Raw genomic sequence first — 24104 nt, 5'->3', positions numbered from 1 at the left:
ACAAAAAGGAGATTCCACCGCATGAACATCACCTCAGAAAATGCCCTGCATTTTGTCAGCACCCTTTCCACCTCAGATAGGCAAGGAATCTGAAGCAAGACCTCACATGCTGAACAGAGCATATGGGGGGGGGGGGGAACCATGTAGAAGGAGGTGCTTCTCAGTGTACTCAGATACTGTGCCATTTAGGGCTATAATTATATTTCTCAATAGATAGTAATAGGGTAGTTTGCTCTCCTTTGTTCATCAGCAAAAATGATGTTTAAAAGTTATCTTTCCAGTTTAAATATTTTTATGTAATGCAGCTTTACAAATTTTAAGATTATACAGGTAGGAGTAGAAATAGATACTTGACAAGTACCGTATGCATATACTTTGTGAAAAACATTTCATTTTCAAGGCTTGGCTCTAACCATGCTGCTTTTGTCATCAAATTTGATGTCAATCATAAAGGAGAGATTGTAGCATGAATGAGATTTAAATGTGGATAAATCAATCTTTCTTGGGGGACCTATGACTCTTACAATAACAAACACAAGCAAACTCGGTTGAGGTTTCTTCAAGAGGACTGTCAAATTATTAGGCTCATATTGACTCTTTCCAAGGAATGGTATCTAGTTTCATTTAAAGTATATTGTCTATTATTTCCTATCCCTGGAACAGAATGCTGAAATCAGGCAGGCAAAATGTGCTGATTTCCTTGTAAAAGTGATGTGCAACACCGTGAGTCCACAGTGGTTGGGCAGAACCATTCAGAAGAAATTAGATCCCTAGACTTTAATAACCTCCTGGCCAGGAAGTTATGGAAACTAATACTGTTAGCTTCTTCCTTTAATAAAGCAAGGGTACTCTCCCCCAAGGACTAAAAATGGCATGCTTGCCTATATGTGATCTATCTTTACCAATAGCAGAATTCACTAATTGAAGATAAAACAATTTGCACTCTGAATGATAACAAGATACTACTTTATCAAAATCCTTCTCTCCTTCATTACTTATTTTAAGGATTGGTCTTATTTCACTACATGGCAATTATACCTTCTCCAAACCTGAGGCTTATCTTGTGGGGGGGAAGATCCTTCTATATTAATATAACAGACTTTAACACCAACATTTCCCTCTCTCTTTCAGCTATTGCAACAAAGATGTCATTAGCAGACTCAGCAGCCTACATCCAAGCTAAATTTTACTTCATCTTTACATATATCTGCTAAATAATGTAAGGTAGCAATGTTGAACACAGCACATAATGACTACACTTTATCACTTGCAACTGAATTGCAATTCCAAAGCTGCATAGTCTATCTAGCAAATATTAGGTAGTGCTTTTATCAGGAAAATAGGCATAAGTGCTTATTATATATTATTTGTCTTTCATTATCATCTGGAAAATACCAACTAGGGTAGAGTCCCACTGTGCCTAAGCCTATATTGTAACAGCAAGCCCTTTTCCCTAAAGATATATAATTGTTTGTATATGCCTTATGATGCAATGCAGGCAGCTATTCCTTTGCAGGAAGAATGGTTAAGTGATCCATGGTGGAGAGTTTTATTTAATGCCAAGATATTTATTGTGCCTCTTTTTCTGAAGCCAACAATTAGGATTTTAGGTTGATTAATAGATCCGTACAGTAGGCTAGTTCCTAGGCAAACTCCTATCCTCCATATACAGACAAGCAAGAGACACTCTTAGAGCATTCCAGCAGGCGAAAGCACTCAAGAAGGGTGCAAAGTAAGGCCAGTGATAGGGCTGGGCGATATAGCGGTATATCCTCCAACATTGGTTTAAAGTTCACATCATGATAATTGTTTCATAATACAGTGGTACCTTGGAGGTCCGTTTGTAAACCAAAACAGGTTGTAACCCAAGGCACGCTTTTGCCAATGGGGCCTCCAAAAGAAATTTGTCCGTAATCCAAAAAAATGGGTTGTAATCCAAAAAAAGGTTGCAAACCGGGACACACACTTCCAGGTTTGACGTGTTTGTAATCCAAAATGTATGCAAACCAAGACGTATGCAAACCAAGGTACCACTGTATTAAAGGTAAAGGTACCCCTGCCCGTACGGGCCAGTCTTGCCAGACTCTAGGGTTGTGCGCTCATCTCACTCTATAGGCCGGGAGCCAGCGCTGTCCATAGACACTTCCGGGTCACGTGGCCAGCGTGACAAGCTGCATCTGGCAAGCCAGCGCAGCACACGGAACGCTGTTTACCTTCCCGCTGGTAAGCAGTCCCTATTTATCTACTTGCACCCGGGGGTGCTTTCGAACTGCTAGGTTGGCAGGCGCTGGGACCGAACGATGGGAGCGCACCCCGCCGCGGGGATTCAAACCGCCGACCATGCGATCGGCAAGTCCTAGGTTTTACCCACAGTGCCACCCGCGTCCCTACCACTGTATTAGAACTGGCAATATATCACGAATCACAATGTGTGTAAGGGCTAGGCGATAACTGGTTTTCAACACTGCGATACCTCACCAGCTAAACACTGCAATGGTTTCAGCAGCTAAACATTGCAATCTACCACAGTGTCTGAAATAAGGATGGAACTATACAGAGGCGAACAGGACAATGTCCTGGCAACTTCTACTACTTAAGGGTCTAAATCGGATAAATGACATGACCAATCATTACACAGTCAGCTTCATCATCAGGCAAGCTGTTTCTGCCACTGTCTCTTGCCCCCACTGCAAGGCCTTGCAGGCCGCCACTACTGCCGCCGCCACGACAAGGCCTCGCAGGCTGCCAATGCTTCTGCCGCTGCTGTCCACTGCTGTGGCGATGCTTCGCAGATTGCTGATTATTGTGCCCCTGCCGCCAGGCTGCTGCTACTTAGTAGACTTGCTGGAAGTCTGGCAGTCCCAGATTATTTGTATTCACTATGACTTATCCCCATACTTTGGATTGTGCTGAATACCACCACTTGGTAGACAAGCCCCAAACCAAAAGTCTCATTTGGGTGCATTTTGGCTTGCCTGCTGCTGAAAGTGACCATGAGGTGATAGATAATATCTTTTATCAATTTTAGACCCCTAAGTAGTAGCAGTTGCCAAGACATTGTCCTGTTCGCCTTTGTGTAGCTCCTTCCTTATTTCAGATACCGTGATACATCAATATATCACAATGTTTAGCTGGTGATATATCACAATATTGAAAACCAGTTGTCACCCAGCCCTAGTCGGTGATGGGTGTGTGGTTTGAAGAGAGCTCCAAGGATGACTCAGAGAGGGAGGCATTTGGTCTCCAGGCCCAAGGTTCCCCATTCCAGTACCTGTATTAGAATGGACAAATAAGCTAACATCAAACACAATGTTTGATGTTTTCACATGTTTCAGGGGATTCATCTTCAGGCTGCAGTAGGAAGCCTGGGGGAGGAGGGGAATCTCCAAAAGTTTTTAAATGATTTAATGTGGAGTTTAGAAAGACAGCATGGCTAGTGTCTTGTCTCTTAGTGCGGTAGTACTGCTGTTGATGCCACTTGTTTGACAGGGAGATTTGATAAAGGGGTATTAATTTAAATACTGTATACAGATAGAGAAAAGCAAGGAACAGCTGGAGAGGTCAAGACAAGGAGTCTGTGCCTAGTGGACTTCCCAGATGGCAGCACATTCCAATAGATCACTCACCACACATCATGCCTCAGAGATTTGGCAAGCTACAAAATGAACTAGCATCTGGTCTCTTAGGTTTCTTTTTCTTTCTTTTCCTAATAGCCAGACTTCCTTAAGGTTGATTTAGCCCCAAGGCAGTCACAATCCCACAACCGACACCAAGATGTTCTCATAATAAATTCTCATTCCAGGCATCATTTTAAGCTAAGCAGAATTAGGTTTCTGCTATATTTACTAGTTATTTAACAAACAGTCACTTGACCTTCACATCTAATTTGAATACTTTTAGGGTTCTTAAGAATAACATATCCGTATGTTTTCCAATTTGAGGATGATTATAAAGGGATGGGAAGTAGCACAGCTCTTTGAAATTGAAGAGATCTAACCCAAATGTCTCTCAACGTAGTGCTTTGCTGCCAGCAGCCTAATTAACAAAAATAGATGCTGCAGAAAATGAACATTCAAGAACTAAAATATGTTTAGACGATGGCTGCTAGTAAGCTGTGGAACTGGTGGGTCACCTGTGGCCAAGGAGGTCATGTAGGCTGGGCCAATAAGGCCAAATGAGTCAGATCAAGGAAGTCACATGGGTGGGACCAAGTTCTGGTTTTCTTCCCATCCTCCTCCCTTGCAAAAGTGTGAATACTAAAGTGCTAAGTGCATAACTCAACTGAAAACTGTCTAGCCTTGTTCTAGAAGGGGTCCCTGGCATCACAGTAAGCATATGTTACTCAGAAGTAAGCCCCATTAAATTCCATAGGAATGGCTCCCAAATACTACTGGAGAATGAATTGGTTAGTCTTAAGTGACACACAGAGCTGTTAACCAGCTCTCCCCCAAACTATCAGCCCTATCAAAAAAAGATTATCCCTAACTTATTCATTTCTATGCCTCTTCCCAAAATGTGGAAGGATATTAAATGGACAAGAGTGTAGGAAGCCAGGGTTAAAATCGCCACTCCCTGGGTGTCCTTGGGCTATTCACTGTCAGTCTATGTCTCAGTGTTGTGAGGATAATATGTGGAACAGGAGACTCATGAATACTATGAAAGGAAACCAGGCTTACTTGTTTTAATTGGTTCAACACAGAATAGCTGGTCACGGGCCCATAGCAACAGGAACTAGCACTTCTGTTGTGTCTGGTGGCTATCTTAGGCAGCAGTTCCAACCATGTCTACTCTGAAACAAGTCCTATTAAAGTCAGTGAAGCATACTCCTGGGTAAGTGGGGTGAATTTATTAACTGTGTTCCTATCACCTCCGAAAACAGGAGTTCACTGGGTTTCTCCCAAAGCAAAACAAAAGTTAAAACTGTACATACACCGAAATCAATATGCAACTGATATGCAATTTAAAACATTATTAGAAGTATAATTCAGGTTAACAGTTTCCCAAGAATATATACTTTAATATACAGATACTGCACTAACTAAAAGCTGGCTCGGTGCAATAGATAGATAGACAGACAGATGGGAGGGGAGTTATTGGGATGTTTTTGTTTTGATTTTGATTATCTACTTTGTGGTTTTATTTTCTGATTTTATCTTGCAAACCGCCCTGAGCATAGAGCGAGTATAGAGCGGTATATAAATTTAATAACTATATCTTTATTTATTTATTTTTTCAGGATCCAACTTATTTTTGTGATTATAGGTTGTTTTAAACTGTTATTAAGATTGTGTTTTAATGTTGTAATCCACCTTAGGGTGAAGGGTGCATAATTAACAGCAACAGTAAGCAATCACACTGGTGAAAAAGACGTTGGCTTTGTGCTTCAGCTGGCTTACAAGTTTGGTAGCTCTAAGATTAAATCCACATGCAGACCCACTAAAAGGGGTGGACTGTTCAGTTTATTTTTAATCATATCCATATCTATGTACCTTGAAGTCCATTTTGTCCTGTTTCTGCATTAACAGGTAAACATTGGGATAAGCATTTAAATCTGCACTTTCTTGTTGTTGTTTTTAAATCCTTCTCAAGATTAGTGCAATTAGTACTAAAACAGCATTGCTGGGTTTTTATTTTGTAGATTTGTATGCTTCAGTTCTGGGAATAAGCCAGTCTTGTGAATGCTTGGCAATACCAGAAGCCCCACTGATTTTATGATTCTATGAAGATAAAAGGTCTGGTGTCAACAGGTTGTGGGTGTCAGGCACTGAAGTTTGTCTTTTACCAGCTGCTGAATCCACTCTACCAGAAGAAATATGAATATTTCATTTACTTACTTTGAATTACCTTTCTAATATTACATTAAAAAATAAAAATAAAACAGATGCATTGTAGATCTGATGTGTTTGCATTTGTACAATCTGGATATGATTTATTAAGCTTGAAGTTCATATGAAGGAAAGCAGATTAGCATAATTTTCTGCTTGCTTAAGAAGTCACAACAGTCCAGATTATGTAGTAAATTGAGGAAACTGTTTTAATATGATAAGATGAAATACCACCTACAGTATGCTTGATCTTCCTAGCTTGATTTTTGATCTAAATGAAAGGTTGGTTTGTCATACTGATTTCTAATTTAACTTTGCTTTGTAATCAAAGGAAGGAAAGTGTAAAAGAGAACTCCATTTGCTTCAGCAACATTGAAAATTCAGGTGATTAGTGAGGCCTACAAAGTGTTTAAAGCTGAGGGAATTGCTCATGCAAATGAAAGTTCCCGAATTGGGGCCTTGATTTTATATTCTGTAAATTTATTATATTAGGTGAAGATTCCCAAGAAGGAGTTAAAGTGATGTTTTGTTCATGTCATACTCTGTGCATAATAAGAAGCAAATAACTCAACACAAATTGGAAATTGTCAAGAGCGTGACAGCTGTGCTTCTGACTTCTCTTACAAGGAAATGAGGGAAATTTTTAGGTCTGCTATTCAAAACACAATTAAATTGCCAACTCAGGGGACTGCAGCACCACAAAGCAAACAAAATGGGATGAACTTTTGTGTATTTCTTCCATTAATTTTATTGCCTCTCTTGTGTTTCATACTCTGCTAAGTTCAGAAAGGACCTTTAATTAGCAAATATTCAGGTATATTTATTTGTTATGATGATTAATGCAATCTTACAAATTGACATGAAGCTCTATTGGGTTACCTGTTATTTCTCTGATACCTTTAAAGAGAATCCTGGGAGAGGAAGCTCTCTATGCTCACTCACAGTATTTTCATAGGAAAATATTTTTAGGGCTTTATAGGTCGAAATCAGAACTTTGAACTGGATCTGGAAATTAATTGGGAACCAGTGTAAGAGGGCCAGGATTTATGTAATATGCTCAGACCATCTGGCCTGAGCAGCCTGACCACCAAATTCACCAAACTCAGAACTATAAAGCACCAATTTCAATATTGCAGAAGTATACCTGGGTAACACAATGCATTACAAGTATTGCCAAGGAAGCATTAGTTTTTCAAACTTACTTATTTAGGTCGCTATTGAAAGATGAAAGTCCTTGATTGACTGGAAGATGAGAGAGCATTTGTATCTGATACTGGCACCTGAAATTTAGAGAGCATGAATATTAAGATCATAGATCCTGTGGGTGGACCAGGAACAATCTAGTTCCAAGAATAGAACATAAGAAGCATCTTGCTTGATTAGACCAAAGGCATATTTAGTAGAAATGTGTGGTGGCCCCAATATTACCTTGTATCTATATGTTTCTTTTAATTCAATTTTTTCTGAGTTGCTCTGTGTTTTTTCCACTTAAGTCTGTAATTCAGGTTCTGTGCCACTCTGTATAAAATGAATCTCTCTATTCCTCATTCACTATAATGCGGAATCTAAAAATCCCCCCCTACTTTGGCCAAAGTAGGTGAAATTTACAAGCATAGAAGCCTATCCAGAGTGGATTATGTCTGCTAAATTGCAGGCAGTTTAGAGGATTTTTTTCCTTGGGAAAGTTCCTCCATAATCCATATTAGCACAATGCCCGTATCACACCTGCTAAAACTTGGTAAGATTCACATTTTTTGAGAGGGAGTGGGGGCTTGTCTCTTCTTCCTCTTACCTAAACATAATTAAACGTTCGCTGAGTGGTGTGTATCTTTGCGTGTGGATTTTTGCAGCTTCGGACCTTTCCAGAGCTTGTTGGTGTCTTCCATTGCAACATGAACCTAGCCAGCTGCCTGCAGAGTTCTGAACAGCTCTAGGGTGGTTGTTGCTGCTGTTAAAGCATAGCAATGTAGATTTTTTAAAAAATGTTTAACAAACTTTTGCCTATTAAATAAATTTTCCACTGCTGTGTTTTAACAACAAAAATAAATAAACGCAGAGTTCTTCAAAGCTTTGCAGACATTTTGGACAGCCTTGCTTCTCGGAGAGACCATGGAAGTAAAGATAGTCACCTTTGCTTCTTGAACTCCTCTTCTACATGCTATGTTAACTACAGAACATGGTTTTCACCAGAGTAGAGAGTATATATGTTTCTTTTAAATTTACTTTTCCCTCCCATGTCTAAGATAATGTTTTACAGTGCAACCCTGTGCATTTTTATTTATTTTTTTCCAATGGTTGCCTTTTCTTTTTAGCTGTTTCTATTTTAGCTGTGAGCCACCTTGGGTCCCATCAGGGAGAAAGGTGGGATATAAATAAATATAACCACAACAATGAGATTTAGGAAACACAACAGGAAGAGCAACAGAGATTTAGGAAAACACAGAGAAATAAGAGCAGAAAATACGGAAACAACAGGGAGATAAAGAAACACAAAACTTTTGACTTGGGTTTATTAATGTTACCCTTTGAGTCGGGGAGGGGAGAAAGCACCCCAAATTACTTCACCTCATCTCAATATGCAACCCCCACCAAGAGCTTCTACACCCCACTATCACCTAGTCCAGTATCCTGCTCTCACAATAGCCAACCAGATGCCTATGGGAAGCCAGAAGCTGTACATGGATGCAACAGCCCACTTGTGACTCCCCAGGGATACATACCTCTGACACTGAAGGCAATACAGTGGTACCTCGGGTTAAGAACCTAATTCGTGCTGGAGGTCTGCTCTTAACCTGAAGCACCACGTTAGCTAATGGGGCCTCCTGCTGCTACTGTGCTGCCACTGCACGATTTCTGTTCTCATCCTGAAGCAAAGTTCTTAACCCGAGGTAATATTTCTGGGTTAGTGGAGTCTTTAACCTGAAGCATATGTAACCTGAGGTACCACTGTACACAACAATCATGATCAGTAGCTCTTAATAAGGTAGAAAACACCATAAGCCAACCAGTGTAAAGGCAAAAACACACAAACAAACCCATCCCTAGAATAACACGAATTGCCCAATTTACAGTGTGCCATACATACATAAGAGATTAAGAGGCGTATAACATCTGCTATTCATGTTAATACAAAGAATTTCTGCCATAATACCATTTGGCCATATTTTTCAGTGCTTCAGTGCATAGTTTCTTCATCCATTCAGACTTCAGAAAGTTATTTCCTGAAGATCTCAAAAAAATGGCTAGTGTAGTATCAGACAGAAAACTGTTACATTTTGATTTTTTTAAAAAAATATGTTACTCCTTTTCAAGGTCTCTTGATCGTGGACAGATGCTTTCTAGAGCCTTCTCCTAACACCCATCGTGATTTGAGGCAGAACAATGCTCCTTTGTGTAGGCCCGCAGCATTCTGTGCAAATGGCCTCCGTGGCTAGTGTAGTGCACTAAATGATGCAGAGATTTCCTTTCAATTCGTGCCATGTGATGTGTCAGTCCTTGCCAACCAGTTCAATTGCTATCTGTGCATTCTCTTTGTTAATAGTTATTCCTGCTGGCTGCCATAAGGTCTAGCTTTAAGCTCAATTTTCAAAGAGCGTATCCAGCATTCACAACATGTAGAGGTCTGTATACATTCATCATGCAGTGGTGAATCTCAGTTGGCAAGATCTCCTCAGCTGTGAGAAATTCAATTACTGTTTGCTACTCAAAATGTGCATCAGTGGCAGTTGTCATTCTGGACTTCCTGCTTCTGTTCCTCTTTGGTGTGAGAGAAGCAGGGGTGGTGGAACTTTTCTTGGAAACAGGCTGGAATCCGTCCACCGTCTTGCTCGTATAATCTGCTATCATAGTATCTGACATTGTTAGAGAAATAGAGGAGTACTTCCTCCCAACCTACATTGTCATAACAGTGATGAGAAGAGTATCGGGAGAAATACTTCATCACCGTTGCCAGGCTGATGGGCCATGCGACAACAGCTGCGCCATCTGCTTCCCCACCCTCAAAAGAGGGCCTTGAGTGGATAGAGGGGAAGGTATTCAATTCGTAGTCTACAAAAGTTATCAGCACAGAGCTTGAACAATGCAAAATATCTGTTTGGAGCAGTGCTTTATTATTATTATTATTATTATTATTATTATTATTATTATTATTATTTACATATGCACTAGCTCAAAAACCAGTTGAAGTCTTTTTACAAGGCATTTAAAGGCACAGGTCAGAATGAAGTGTGGCTTAGGTTCCTTGCGGCAAGGTCCGTGACTGATTATGGCTGGGACAAAGAGAGCTTTTTCAAATTCACAAATGAAATCTAAAGGTTCAGTTTATTAGCTGAACACATGGAATTGATATGGGCCATTTTTTTAAAAAAACAACAACTTTGGCTTTGAATAATTTGCTTCAGCAACTCCAACATTGTTTAATTCATTTTGACAACTTTGACTTTATTTAATTTGCTTCATCAGCCTCAACCCCATTTATTTCACCTGCTCTGCCTGTGTTCTGTATTCAAGCCTTTGTGCAAAATTGAGGTCAGACCTTCATTTGCATTTCTACTTCTCTCAACTTAGCCCTTGATGTGAATTGTGGGTACTTTGAATTAAATGCATTGTTGTCTATTTTGGAAGTTGATTACCAAAACATCTTGCTTTACAGATACCTTTGCTACTGCCAAAGAACTTTAAATGAAAGCTTAGAGAGTCACACAGCTCATTTGCTTACCTTTTTCTTAATGTTATCAATCAATAACAACTGCAGATGCCCCATTTTCTTAAACACATGTGTCAGAGCCACCCGAGGTCCCAGCTCACAAGAGACCAAAATCCAGTCCAAGTTATATACAAAAGGTTTTATTGAAGAACATTGTTGTCGTTACATCCAAGCTCCGTGGCTCAGCATCTGTTACCCTTAGATGTTAGAAGTCCCCTCTGAGTCAGTCCCGCCCCTGCACCAGCTTAAGAGGCTTGTACTGCTCCACCTTTTCCTCTCCTTCCTTTTCCGCAGGGTCTTCCTGCCCCCCTGTGCTCCCTCCCTTCGGGACTCCCCCGAGGCTGAGTCTTCTGACGCCTGCTCCCCCCTCCTTCGTGCTTTGGGACCAGGCTCCTCCTCAGGGCTCTCCTCATTTCCGCGCGCCTCCACATTTGAACTTGGCGCGCGTACGTTGCCTCTGACCTTCCTTTCGACCGTTACGCTACTCTCGGTACTACACTCCTCCCCTTCCGGCAGCACGTTCTGCTCCGAACTCCTTCCCCTCTCTGCTTCCTGTTCTGCTCTTTCTGACACACTGGCAACTCCACCCCCTTCACTCCGTTCCGACGGAGAGGCCGGTCCCGATCTCCAACCCCCACTGGGGATTCCCTCTTCGTTCCCCTGCTTCTGACTGCTTCCCTCTCTACTGCCCCTTGGCCTGACCAGGGGGGCTCCCTTTTGGGAATCCTCGGATTCACTTGACGGACTCACTGACAACCTCGGGTCGTCGTCGTCCTCTTCCTCGTCGCCCTGGGACCCCTCCCCCTCGCTCTCTGTCCCTGAAACCCTGACATCCATCCCCCCCTCGAAGCCCCCCCTTCCCCCCTCCCGCCCATCGGGTGCAGGTTGTAGGAGCTGCAGCTCTTCGGAGGTGGATGCAGGATACAGGTTGTGTACCTCCATATCCTCTGCTTGCAGTTCGGTGTATGAGTGTTCGAATTCGGGTTCTTGACCCAAAGTGTTCTCTTCTCCCTCTTCCATTGGTACCTCGTCTGGTGCTGCCGGCCAAGGTCCCGTCAGCCATTTCCTGCGCCAGTCCTCCTCTGGTTGCTCGTCCCACCAATAAGAGGGTTCTGTGTCCACCCCTGAGCACGATCCCCTGGGCGGGCTAGATTCTGGCGTTCTCTCCTCGGCTGAAGAAAAACCCCGGAAAGTACTGTCTGAGAGTGTGGGCGTAAAGAGCCAGTCATCAAAGTACTCGGCTGGCATGGGTCTATGCAGGAAAAGGGCATGGAACTCGTCTTTTAGAAGAGGTTCGTCTAAAGCGTAGCCCGGCACCCAACCGTTGGCACTGGCTGGAGTGCCCTCTGTGGCTAGAAAGTATTCTACCCCCTCTTTCCCCCATCTCGAGTCCAGGATTTCTGTGACCTCGTTGAGTGGTTCGGCCCTAGGCGCCCTCTCCCTCTCCTGTGACTTAGTGTGTAGTTGCGGGACTGTTTCAGACTCCTGAAACCTGTGCGGTGCCTTGTAGGGGGTGAGCACCGACCTGTGAAATACCGGATGCACTCTGGAACCTTCGGGGAGGGCTAGTCGAAAGGCTACAGGGTTGACCTTAGCCTCCACCTGGTACGGCCCTAACTGCCTGTGCCCTAGCTTCTTCTTGGCCAACGACTTGGCTGGCATCGCTTGGGCCGCTAACCACACCCAGTCCCCCACCTGGATCTCCTCCCCCGCTCTCCTGTTTTTGTCTGCCTGCACCTTATATGCTTGCTTGGCCAGCTCCAAATGTCTCCGCAACTCTTCGTGCACCTCCTGCAGCTCCGCTGCAAACTGGTCGGCTTCTTGCGGCACCCCCTCTCTCGGTGCCCCGAACCCCGGGAAGGTTCTGGGATGACGACCGTTGTTCGCGAAGAACGGCGTCACCCCCGTGGACGCGTGCTTCGTGTTGTTATAGGCAAACTCTGCCATCGGCAGGTAGTCCACCCAAGCTGCGGGTCGCTGATTGGCGTAACATCTCAGGTACTGCTGCATGATCGCGTTGACCCTCTCAGCTTGGCCGTTGGTCTGTGGGTGTCTCGCTGACGTAAGGTTGATCTTGACGTTCAGGATACCTAAAAGCTTCTGCCAAAAATTGGAAACAAACTGGCGCCCCCTGTCGGACAGGATGGACTGCGGCAGCCCATGCACCTTGAACGCGTGATCAATGAAGAGTTTGGCAGTCTGTTCCGCCGTCGCCACCTTTGCGCACGGAATGAAGTGCGCCATCTTGGTGAACAGGTCCACAACCACCAGTACCGCCGTCTTCCCTCTGGAGCTGGGCAGGTCAGTAACGAAGTCCAGGGCTACCCTCTCCCACGGTTGCTGTGGCGTTTCCAGCGGTTCCAACAGCCCCGCTGGCTTCTGGTGTACTGGCTTGGACCTTTGACAAGTGTCACACCTGGCGACGTAATCCGCTACCTCTCCACGCATCCGAGGCCACCAAAAGTCCCTTGCCACCAGTTCTATTGTCTTCTCCTTGCCGAAGTGGCCCGCACTGGGGGCGTCGTGCAACTGCTGCAGAACCTTTGCGCGAAGCTCGTCGCTTGGCACGTAGAGGGCACCTTTGCGAGTTAGCAGCCCGTCGCGTAGTTGGAAATCTTCGCCACTCTGCACACCTCTGCGCAACTCCTCCATTTTGGACTGTGCGAACTGATCCACTTGCAACGCGCGTCGCACCGCGTCCAGATCTACTGTGATGGCAGCGCACGACCACGCCTGCGGTGCGAAAATGTGCCTGGCTGCTACTGGTGTCGCTTCATCAAGATATTGCGGTTTCCTGGATAGCGCATCGGCTATAACGTTGGAATCTCCGGGGATGTACTCTATCCGAAAGTCGAAATCCGCGAAGAATTCCGCCCAGCGCATGTGTCTCTGGCTTTGGAGCTTCGCCGTGCGCCAATACTCTAGGTTCTTGTGATCCGTGCGGACCTGTACTGTGTGCTTGGCTCCTATGAGGAAGTGTCGCCACGCTTTGAAAGCTGCGTGAATGGCCAACAGCTCTCTGTCCCATATGGTGTAGTTTTGCTCCGCCTTGCTGAGCTTTCGGGAGTAAAAGGCACCGGGTCTCCAGTTCCCATGTGGATCTTCTTGCAGGAGCACGGCTCCAACCGCCCTGTCTGACGCGTCGGTCTCTACTCGCATGGGCCTGCTTGGATTCACGTGCAGCAGCTGCTCCTCGGAGGCGAAAAGGCTTTTAAGCTTCCGAAAAGAGCGCTCCGCCTGTTCCGTCCACACGAACCTCTTCTTCTTGGAACTCAGAGTGTCCGTGATCGCTGCCGTCTCCTTTGCAAAACCTCTGATGAATTTGCGGTAGAAGTTGGCGAAGCCGACGAATCTCTGGACTTCCTTCCGATTGCGTGGGCTCTTCCAGTCCAACACCGCGCGGACCTTGACGCTGTCCATGGCCAGCCCCTTGTCGGACAGCTTGTAGCCCAGGAAATCCACCTCCGTCACATCAAACTGGCACTTCTCTAACTTGGCGTAGAGCCTGTTCTCCCGTAGTCTTTGCAGGACTTCCTTTACGTCCCTCTCGTGGGCCTCTTCCGTCTCCGAAAAGATCAGGATGTCGTCGAGGAAACACACACATTTCTTGTAGAGGAGTCCCGCTAGCACGTGATGCATAAAGGCTTGGAAGACGTGAGATCCATTTTGGAGACCAAACGGCATAACTCTGTATTCATACGTGCCCAGAGGCGTGAACATGGCCGTTTTCCACTCATCGCCCTCCCGGATGCGTATGAGGTTATACGCTCCACGCAGATCCAATTTGGTGAAGATCTTCCCCTTCCTCACGGTTGCTAGGAGATCATCAATCTTAGGCATGGGGAAGGCCTTGGGTTTGGTCATACTGTTTATGGTTCTATAGTCCACAATGAGTCTCTTTTGGGGCGTGTCCTTCTTCTTCACAAAGAACACAGGACTGCCCCCCACTGCTTTCGATTCCCGGATGAATCCACGCTTCAAATTGTGCTCTATGAACTCCCTGAGCTCTTGCATTTCGTCCTCAGACATGGAATACAGCTTTGCAGTCGGCAACTGTGCCCCCGGCACCAGATCGATGGCACAATCATAAGGTCTGTGGGGCGGCAACTGGTCAGCTTCCTTCTCGCAGAAAACCTCCAGGAACCCTTCGTACTTGCTAGGTACTGCCTGCACCATGCCAAGTCGCAGCTGCTGCTCAGCCCCCTCCTCCTGGCAGGACTGGATGCAATTTTGAGCACAGTACGATGAACAAAAGGTGATCTGGCGTTGGTACCACGCTACAGCAGGACTGTGTCTCTCCAGCCAACTCATGCCCAATACTATAGGCGTGTCAGACAGGTGGGTGACATTGAAGCTAATGACTTCTCGGTGATCTCCAATCCGCATCACCATGGGAGGTGTCTGTTGCACAACTTGCCCTCCTAGCAATTTCCTGCCACCCACCGTGACTACGTTCAGAGGCGTTGTGGCGGGCAGAAGCGCTATGCGATGCTGCTTGACGAATTGCATCCCCACGAAATCGGCGTTGCTCCCCGAATCGATCGTGAGGGGCACTTCTAGGGTGGTCCCATTTGGCAACTGAAGTGTTGCAGTGAGCTGCACTGCTGGCTTGGGTGGTAAAGGGTCTGTGGGTTGCAAAGACGCTGGGGACTGTTCTACAGATTCGCCTGGCTGAGCCCCAGCAATTCTGCTTCCAGCCAGGCATTGTCGTTTCCCTGAGGTTCCTCTTCCTGGATCACTTCTGCAGCTACCGTCGCTAAAGCTGCAGTGTGTTTCTGGAGCCTCTGGGGGCACTCTTTCGCCATGTGCAGTGCACTGTCGCAGATGTAACACTTCCTGGTCCCTCTAGGAGGCTTCGCCTTTACTGCACCGGAAGCTGGGGCTCTGGCTGTTGCTTGAGCCTTAGCACCACCAAGTTCCATCGGCTCCTCCCCCTGCCTCCCCAGCGGCGAGGGATGTGACTGACTGAACTCCCTGGGGATGAAAGAAGACGTCCTCGCTGGTGGACGCACCTGACGTTCTTCCTCATTGTGCCAAGGACATCCCTCGTGACGTATCCCAATCGCCAGAGCCCTCTGCACCACCTCCTCCAGGGTCTGAGGTCTGTCTCCCCTGGCAAGTTCGTCCTTTATGGGACCGCTGAGACCCTCCCAGAACAAATCCCTCACAGGTGTGCAGTCTTTCTCCCAGCGTAACGCAGTCAGTAAAGCAAAAAATCTGGAATGGTACTGACGCACAGTGGCTTTGCCTTGCCGCAATCCAAATATCTCCCTGCGTGCAAGATCCAAATCTACGGTTGACTGGAAGCAGGCATCCATCGCTTTAATGAATTCATCAGAATCGCGGCGGGCAGGGCCATCTTCACGCCACAAATTGCGCAACCAGTCTCTGGCCGGCCCATGCAAGTGAGAAACAATAAACCCCACTTTCTCCTCCTCATCTTTAAAGTCATGACGAAGCAAGTGCAATGCATACAAAACGTCTGCTCTGAAACTGGGGTAGTGCTTCAGGTTCCCATCGAAGTGGGTGACTAGGCTGCCCCCCCGCCTTCCAAGTCCAATGCCCTCTGATCTGGACCCTGGGAACCCTTCCCTGTTTGCACGCTCCCACCTTGTTTGCAGGTCCTGGCAGCGCTTCTCCATTTCGTCATGCTTCTTCTGAGACGCAAGGACTGCAGCGGTGAGTTCGGAAACTGTAGTTCGCAGTGCTGTCAGCTGATCCTCCGCACTCATGGCTGTCACCGTTTGTGAGCTTTGCAAAAAAAAAATTTGCGTTCTTTGTGAGGGGACTTACTGTCAGAGCCACCCGAGGTCCCAGCTCACAAGAGACCAAAATCCAGTCCAAGTTATATACAAAAGGTTTTATTGAAGAACATTGTTGTCGTTACATCCAAGCTCCATGGCTCAGCATCTGTTACCCTTAGATGTTAGAAGTCCCCTCTGAGTCAGTCCCGCCCCTGCACCAGCTTAAGAGGCTTGTACTGCTCCACCTTTTCCTCTCCTTCCTTTTCCGCAGGGTCTTCCTGCCCCCCTGTGCTCCCTCCCTCCGGGACTCCCCCGAGGCTGAGTCTTCTGACGCCTGCTCCCCCCTCCTTCGTGCTTTGGGACCAGGCTCCTCCTCAGGGCTCTCCTCATTTCCGCGCGCCTCCACATTTGAACTTGGCGCGCGCACGTTGCCTCTGACCTTCCTTTCGACCGTTACGCTACTCTCGGTACTACACTCCTCCCCTTCCGGCAGCACGTTCTGCTCCGAACTCCTTCCCCTCTCTGCTTCCTGTTCTGCTCTTTCTGACACACTGGCAACTCCACCCCCTTCACTCCGTTCCGACGGAGAGGCCGGTCCCGATCTCCAACCCCCACTGGGGATTCCCTCTTCGTTCCCCTGCTTCTGACTGCTTCCCTCTCTACTGCCCCTTGGCCTGACCAGGGGGGCTCCCTTTTGGGAATCCTCGGATTCACTTGACGGACTCACTGACAACCTCGGGTCGTCATCGTCCTCTTCCTCGTCGCCCTGGGACCCCTCCCCCTCGCTCTCTGTCCCTGAAACCCTGGCAACATGAATAAGAGAAAAGTAGAAATGGATTTTGCTTTTAGATTGCCATTTTTGCTTTTTAAGTTGCTTGGAATTCAGTCGGTATATTTTTGGGGGGACAATCATTTCAACTGCTCAGAGGCATAGACCCCAGTCTAGCTGCTTTTGTGTGAGCCAAGCTGCACACACAGACAACTCTGCAACCATGTCTGTACAGTGGTACCTCTGGTTGTGAACGGGATCCATTCCGGAGGCCCGTTCGCAACATGAAAAGAGCGCAACCCACAGCATCACGTCTGCGCACGCGCGGGTTGCAATTTGGTGCTTGTGCGCATGCGCGAAGCACAATTCAACGCTTCTGTGCATGCGTGAGCAGCGAAACCCGGAGGTAGCCCTTTCTGGTACTTCCGGGATGCCACGGGACGTAACCTGAAAGAACATAGCATGCAGCAAACCTAACATGAGGTATGACTATAATCACAGTCATTGTCCCATAACAGAAGGAGGAGTGAGAATGGAGAAGGAATAAGCTTTAAATGGAATTATACTGGAAATTGGCAATTCCCACCTGCTTAAAACCACCTCTTGTATTGAGTGCCTCCTTATGTCCCAGCCCCCTGTGCATTTCTCAAAAGCTCAACTACTTATATGCAAAACTATACACAAGTAATACATCATATATACAACATTTATAAAAGAGTCAAATGAAGATGGAACTACTATGTACTACATTTATGCAGCATAATTTGACTAATAGTACATTTGTACAGTATTTTTTTGTGTATAAGACGATGCTATTTGCTCAAAAAAAAAGGCAAAAATTGGGTGTTGTCTTATACATGGATAGTGAATGCAGAGGGGGGACATGCGATTAATGGCAGCAGCAAGCAGGAGATTGGCAGCAGTGACTGGGCAGGTGATTGGTGGCTGCGGCAAGGCCTGCTGCCGATTGGCTGCGGCTGCGGCAATTGGGCAGGTGATTGGCGGCTGTGGCGAGGCGGGCAGGCGATTGGCAGCTGCGGCAAGTGGGCAGGTGAGCTGTTGATGGTGGTGAGCAGGCAGACTACTGGCGGGTGCTGCGAGGTGTGCGATCGACAGTGGCTGTGGCAAGCGACTGGCAGTGGCAGGCAGGCGGGTGAGCGATTGGCGAAAGTGACCTCCCCCACCCCACCCCCCAAAAAGCTAAACAACTTAATTTCTTAATTTTGAGTTAAAAAAAATAGGAGTCATCTTATACATGGGGGCGCCTTATACAAGGAAAAATACGAGAAGTATTTTTATACAGTTGTGTGCATTGTTGTATGTCTCTGCTTATGCACTAGTTACTTTATGGAAACCTTGAGTGTGCATGCATATGATAATACATATACTGCGGGAATTATTCATATTTTTAGCATATTTTTGTCAATATTAAGGAGCAATGACACAGGCATTAAGAGGGGGAAATCTGTGTGAATAAACTAGACACTGAGATTTTAGGAAAAAACTGTCTATAAAGAAAAGACAGACATCTTGTTTCTGAGGGCATAGTAATGTGCTGCATCTTCAAAGGCCCAGGGCTGATGCATCAACATACTTAAATTGCATTGTTATTGCATGGTGTAGCCACTTTATGAACATCTAGCTGTAGCAAGTGCATAGCTGTCAACTTTTCCCTTTTCTTGCGAGGAATCCTATTCAGAATAAGGGAATTTCCCTTTAAAAACGGGAAACATTGACAGCTATGAGCAAGTGCCCAGAAAGGCAGGGTCTCTGATATATTCCCTACAATTGCGGTTCTCTCCACTTACAATTTTGAAATCAGTGTGGGAGCCAGACCCTATAGGTGAACTGAATGGTGATGATGATAATGATGATTGATTGATTGATTGATTGATTGATTGATTGAATAATTATACCACCCTATACCTGCAGGTCTCAGGGCAGTTCACAGAATAAAATCAGAATATAAAACCACAAAGTACATAAGCAAAATAAAAACAACAACAGCCCAATAACTCCGCCCCCACAGACACATTTTAAAAGGGCATAGAAAGATTCTCAATAGCCTAAGTTCTGATCCACTTGTTCCTTTAAGTCCATGTCTACTAACATTAGGGAGAATTCTTTGAAGGTGGTCCACTACTGGTTTTAAACCCCGGTCTGAATACAGTAGCTTGTATGGTGAGATCAGGTTCCCCCTTATGCTGGCAAAGTTATAATGTACGAGGAACATATTGGCATATGTGGTGGAGTTGTAACTATGTACTCAAGTTCTGGAAGCAAGTTGTAACAGCTTGGAGGCTGTTAGTGAGATATATATATGAGCAAACATACTTAGTGGGAATGATTACAGATAGGTAGCCGTGTTGGTCTGCCATAGTAAAAAAATATTTCTGGTGCTACTGGAAGGAATTTTTTTTGTTTTGTTAGTGGGAATGAGTTTATTTGGCAACATTCATGAATATTTGGTATGTTTGGTAGAAATATGAACCTTGTATTCCACTATGGAATATATTTTATGCCACTCATTCTTTTAAATCTTTCTATGATGATTATTATGATTATTATTTTATCATATTGTAATTTTATTCTTCCTGTTTTTATTATTGCTTTTAAGTACAGATAAGGGGGACAGAATGGGCAGCTTGCTGCAATCAGCCCTTTGGAACTTTCTCCTCTATTAGGGCTGCTTAATTTTAATGAAAGGGCTGTTGCTGTAATTTTTATTTTAACAATCTGTATGTGATCTTTTAAGAGTATACATTTTAAGTGTGTATTTAATTATTATTTTTTAAATGACCTCATTAGTATGCAAGGCCTCAGCTGGGACTAGTGAGATCCTGCTGGATCTCTTTTCTAAAGAGTTAATAACTTTCCTCAAAACAAAAAAAATTCCTTCCAGTAGCACCTTAAAGACCAACTAAGTCAGTTCTTGGTATGAGCTTTCGTGTGCATGCACACTTCTTCACATACACTGAAGTGTGCATGCACACGAAAGCTCATACCAAGAACTGACTTAGTTGGTCTTTAAGGTGCTACTGGAAGGAATTTTTTTTTGTTTTGACTATGGCAGACCAACACGGCTACCTATCTGTAACAACTTTCCTGATAATGATCTAAAAGCTTGATGATATTGCTTCATTTAAATGGTCAGTAAAATGCTCTTGTATATTTAACCTCATCATATGAGAGACTGTGAAATCTCTTTTGCTCTGTCGCTCTTCCCTGGAGCAATTTCCAACATTTATTTATTTAAGAGTTCACCAGGTTGAAGAAGTGTTCCCTAGGTCAGCAGTCAGATACAAAGGGGCTAACAATGGATAGTGATTAAACAGTCCTAAGAAATCACATTATCATAAAAACATTGTTTTGTGGGGTTTACCGGTTCTGCTGTCGTTCTCATTTAACAGAAACAGAAACTTTAACATTTAAAATCTTTCAGAACATCAAGGAAGAAACAAAATGTGTTCAGTGCACTTGGGGGCATTGAGGATCATACATCCTCGGGGTCAAAACTGTGTGCAGTGTGACAGATTAAGAAACTAAAGGAGACATTACTAAGGGAATCTGAGTTTATAAAAGGCAGTAACACATCTGCAGAGCCTCTGAAGTTGCACACACACAGACTTAGTTCATGGCTGGGTGAGAGAGTGACAAATTCCTGGAAGTCTGCAAGTCCTAAAACAGCATAGCACTCAAGGCACCAGGATCAAAGCCAGGCCACAGGAGGGCAAGGAGAACAGCACCTCACAGGCTCTGTTCATTCTGTGACAAGACATAGCAGCTATAGGAAGATTCAAAACTAGTCTTCAATTTTTTCATCACCACTTCATCTACCACACTACTGTTAGGTCAGGATGCTTGACCACATCTCAGCTTGAATTGGCACAAACTGCCCCAAGCTAAAGATGAACGGAATTTTTAGGAACCCAGCAAAATTTGCGGGATAAACCATAGATCCACAATCAGAACAGCCATCCATCAAATTGGAGGTATGCAGATACCATTTTAACAGCCTTAAAAAAAAAAAAATCACTTGAGCTTTTGGAGAAAGAAGGGTTTATAGCCAGAATGACTCTGTCTACCCCATGGGTTAATAGCTTGAGCGCTTGAGCATCACTGACAGAGTGAAAAATGGCAAGCTGCAGATTTGCTTGGATCCCAGAATGGAGGACAACATTATTTCATTCCAACGGCAGCAGATGTTCAGTGTCGTTTCGCTGGTATAAACATCTTTATGATTCTGGATGCAAAATATGCATTTGGCAAAATGGATTAGATAGGGAGTTCTGCTGACCTATGTATTTTCAACACGCCATGGAGCAGATTCAAATTTCTTAGTCTACCTTTTGGAATTAAGTCAAATACTGAAGTGCTTCAACAAAATAATTATGACACATTTGGAGATACCATAGAAGTGCACATAATAGCAAATGACATGAGTGTAACAGCATCCACACATGAGAAACATAACAAGATCCTGAAAAATGTGAGAAACATGATAGAGCAGTGCTTGGCCCAAGGAGTAAAGTGCATGGAACATGTCCTCTCATCACATGTAATCAACCCCGATGACAGCAAAGTTGAGACAATCCATCCCCATCTCCCTCACGCATTGCAAAGGCTTGTGAGGATGAGCCAGATTCATTAGAGCAGAGATGCCCAATAAGATGATCTGGTAGATTGCGGTTCAATCTCTGGCTCCCTTTCCTCAGTGTCGTTGAAACTGACTCCTGCCCTGCCCTCGCCCCCCCATTGTTGTCTGATCAGTGGAAGGGAAGGCGGAGCTTTCTCTCTGTGGCTGTTTTCATTCAAAGCGATATTATTGTGAGTGACTTTTTCCCTTTGACCATCCTAATTGAAATACATCAAGAGCTGTCAGACATCTAGCATAAAATGTACAGTAATTTTTTGCTCCATGTTTTCTAGGGAAAGCTCTGGGCTTTTCAGTTCCTTGTCTGAGCAATTCTCTTTTTTGTCCCAGTGCTTTCCCTGGAAAACCTCGTAGATCATTGCCAGATTTTAAATCTTAAATCTGAAAATAGATCACAGTCTCTCAGGAGTTGGCCACCTCTGATGTGGCTCAGCCCTAAAACCAGCCTATGCCTCGGAATATGGACTAGAAGCTTGTTTAATCCACATCTAGAAGTTCATTGCTTAGGAAGTATTGTATTTTCAAAGTCTGGCAAAGTATCTGCAAGATGCTTCTCTACCTATTGTAACATGACTGCAAAGCTATAAAAAAAGATGCTTGTTATCAAGAACATTAGCAGGAATCTGTGGAATGACACAGATGATGTTTGTGAAGGAGGAGTTTATTATGAAAGTACAGAGTTCTGATGCAGAGTTCAGAACAGAGGCTGAAAGAGAAAGGCTGGACAAGCAAAAGAAAGCAAATGAATCCTGGACTGCAGCCATGCTGGGCGACAAAAGATCCTCTCATCACAAAGCAGTGGTGACAAAGTAGTCATTCCAGACAAGACAAGGTGTAAAGTGCTTTGCCCCAGTAACATCTGTAAACTATCACAGCTCAAGATAACTGCAGGTATTTCTTAGACATTTGTACCTACTCCCAATTCACTGTTCGTCCAAATACCCTCTGAGATAATTCAGCAGACTTCGATGCAACCAAATTAAAAAGTCATCTTTGCAAAACCTGGTGTTCCTCAAATATTTGACAGGGGACCATGTCTCTTACAGACAAGGAACGACTGCAAGCAATACAGTGGGGAATAACATATACTGCAATCTTGAGACCCCCACATTTCAGTGGAGCAGCTGAGAGAGGCATTCAGACAATGAACTCAATGTTCCACAAAACAGCTGTATCAAGCTGTGATCAAACAACTTGGTTTTACTGGAACACACTGCTGAGAGCCTTGGACTGTTTTTCTGAACAGTTGCTGAAGGGTAGGATGCTATCCTTCTTCACACAGTGTACTATACCACAGCGAGCCCGTTGCATCCTAAAGCAATTAGAGAAACAACAAAAGCACGACTGGGATTGCACTTCTAAGCTCCTGTAAGCATCATGAAGTGCTGTTTACATGGAAATGGGCCATGGTTGGCTGCCAGCCATGTTGAGTAGCCACACGTCAAGAACCATGATCATACCAGGTGGAGGCACTTACAGAGGCAAGATGCAAGATGCCGCAGAGGTACATTAAAGTTTGGAGGTGCACAATCCAGAAGTTATGCACAGCCAGAGCTGCCATACGTCCGGGTTTTCCTGGACACATCAAAATGGCACCTGGGAGGATTTTCACCGAATCAGCAAAATGTTGGGGGTTGGGGTTGGGGGAGGTCAACAACTTTGTCCAGATTTTCACTTTGGGGAATATGACAACCCTATGCACAGGCACACATTCACTTGCAGCACAATGTATCTGAGTGTAAACAAAATAACAATGAACAGGAGGACAGTGCTGCCACCAAGCACTGAGAAGCAGCCACCACAGCTTCTGAATGCATCTGGAACTAAATACAAAAGAACAGAACCACCCCAAGACCCTTTGCTGCCTGAAGCAAAGAACAAAAAGGCATCTCCCTCTCTCCATTCAACGTTCAGAAGTCGACTGAACTGACAACTGGATCTTACTTCAACAATACTAATGGGACAACATGGTCCTCTGCAACTGAAGGCACACACAAGTCTATCCTCCAGCAGAGAGCCGCTATGGCGGCCAAATGGTAGTGAGAACCCTGCACAAGAAGCATATTTTAACATTATAGAGAGCTGGGTGAAAGAAAGTTTTATGCAGTAGACTGAGCTGGTGGCAAAGGCTACTTTTTACCGGGTTAAATCCTAGAAGTGGCCTTTGACCTTAACGATAGAACACTCTTCTGCAATAATCACCATAGTTCATTTTGCCCTGTGATTTTATTTGCCTAAGATGGATGGATGGATAGATGGATGGATAGATAGAGCAGAGTTTCTTGTATAAAAGAAAGTCCTACATGGGGGAAGAATTAGTATATACCAACACTTTAGGTCCAGGAAAGAACATACTTGCTCAGGCTGTGGGGAAAGTGGCTGAGAGAAGGGAAATTGTAGCAAGAGC

The 24104-nt window shown here is 44.9% G+C and overlaps 1 protein-coding gene and 1 long non-coding RNA gene across 5 annotated transcripts in view; one reads left to right on the top strand and one right to left on the bottom strand.

Annotated features, from left to right (window-relative positions):
- The window catches only part of LOC310846493, a 110830-nt gene that overhangs the window by 13609 nt on the left and 73117 nt on the right, over nucleotides 1-24104 (bottom strand). For all 3 annotated transcript variants that reach the window (XR_014565337.1, XR_014565338.1, XR_014565339.1), the window contains exons 3-4: nucleotides 7028-7105; nucleotides 4677-4789 (exon numbers count right to left, since the gene is read on the bottom strand). This is a non-coding gene — a long non-coding RNA (uncharacterized lncRNA). The remainder of the gene's footprint in view (nucleotides 1-4676; nucleotides 4790-7027; nucleotides 7106-24104) is intronic.
- The window catches only part of NEGR1 (neuronal growth regulator 1), a 451249-nt gene that overhangs the window by 425677 nt on the left and 1468 nt on the right, over nucleotides 1-24104 (top strand). The gene's annotated exons all lie outside the window — the stretch shown is intronic.

The sequence above is a fragment of the Podarcis gaigeae genome, assembly GCF_964106915.1.
Source record: "Podarcis gaigeae genome assembly, chromosome: 6".
In the NCBI taxonomy this organism is placed as follows: Eukaryota; Metazoa; Chordata; class Lepidosauria; order Squamata; family Lacertidae; genus Podarcis; species Podarcis gaigeae.
Note: the sequence above shows the minus strand (reverse complement) of the source record. Positions and strands in the feature narration are given on the sequence as shown.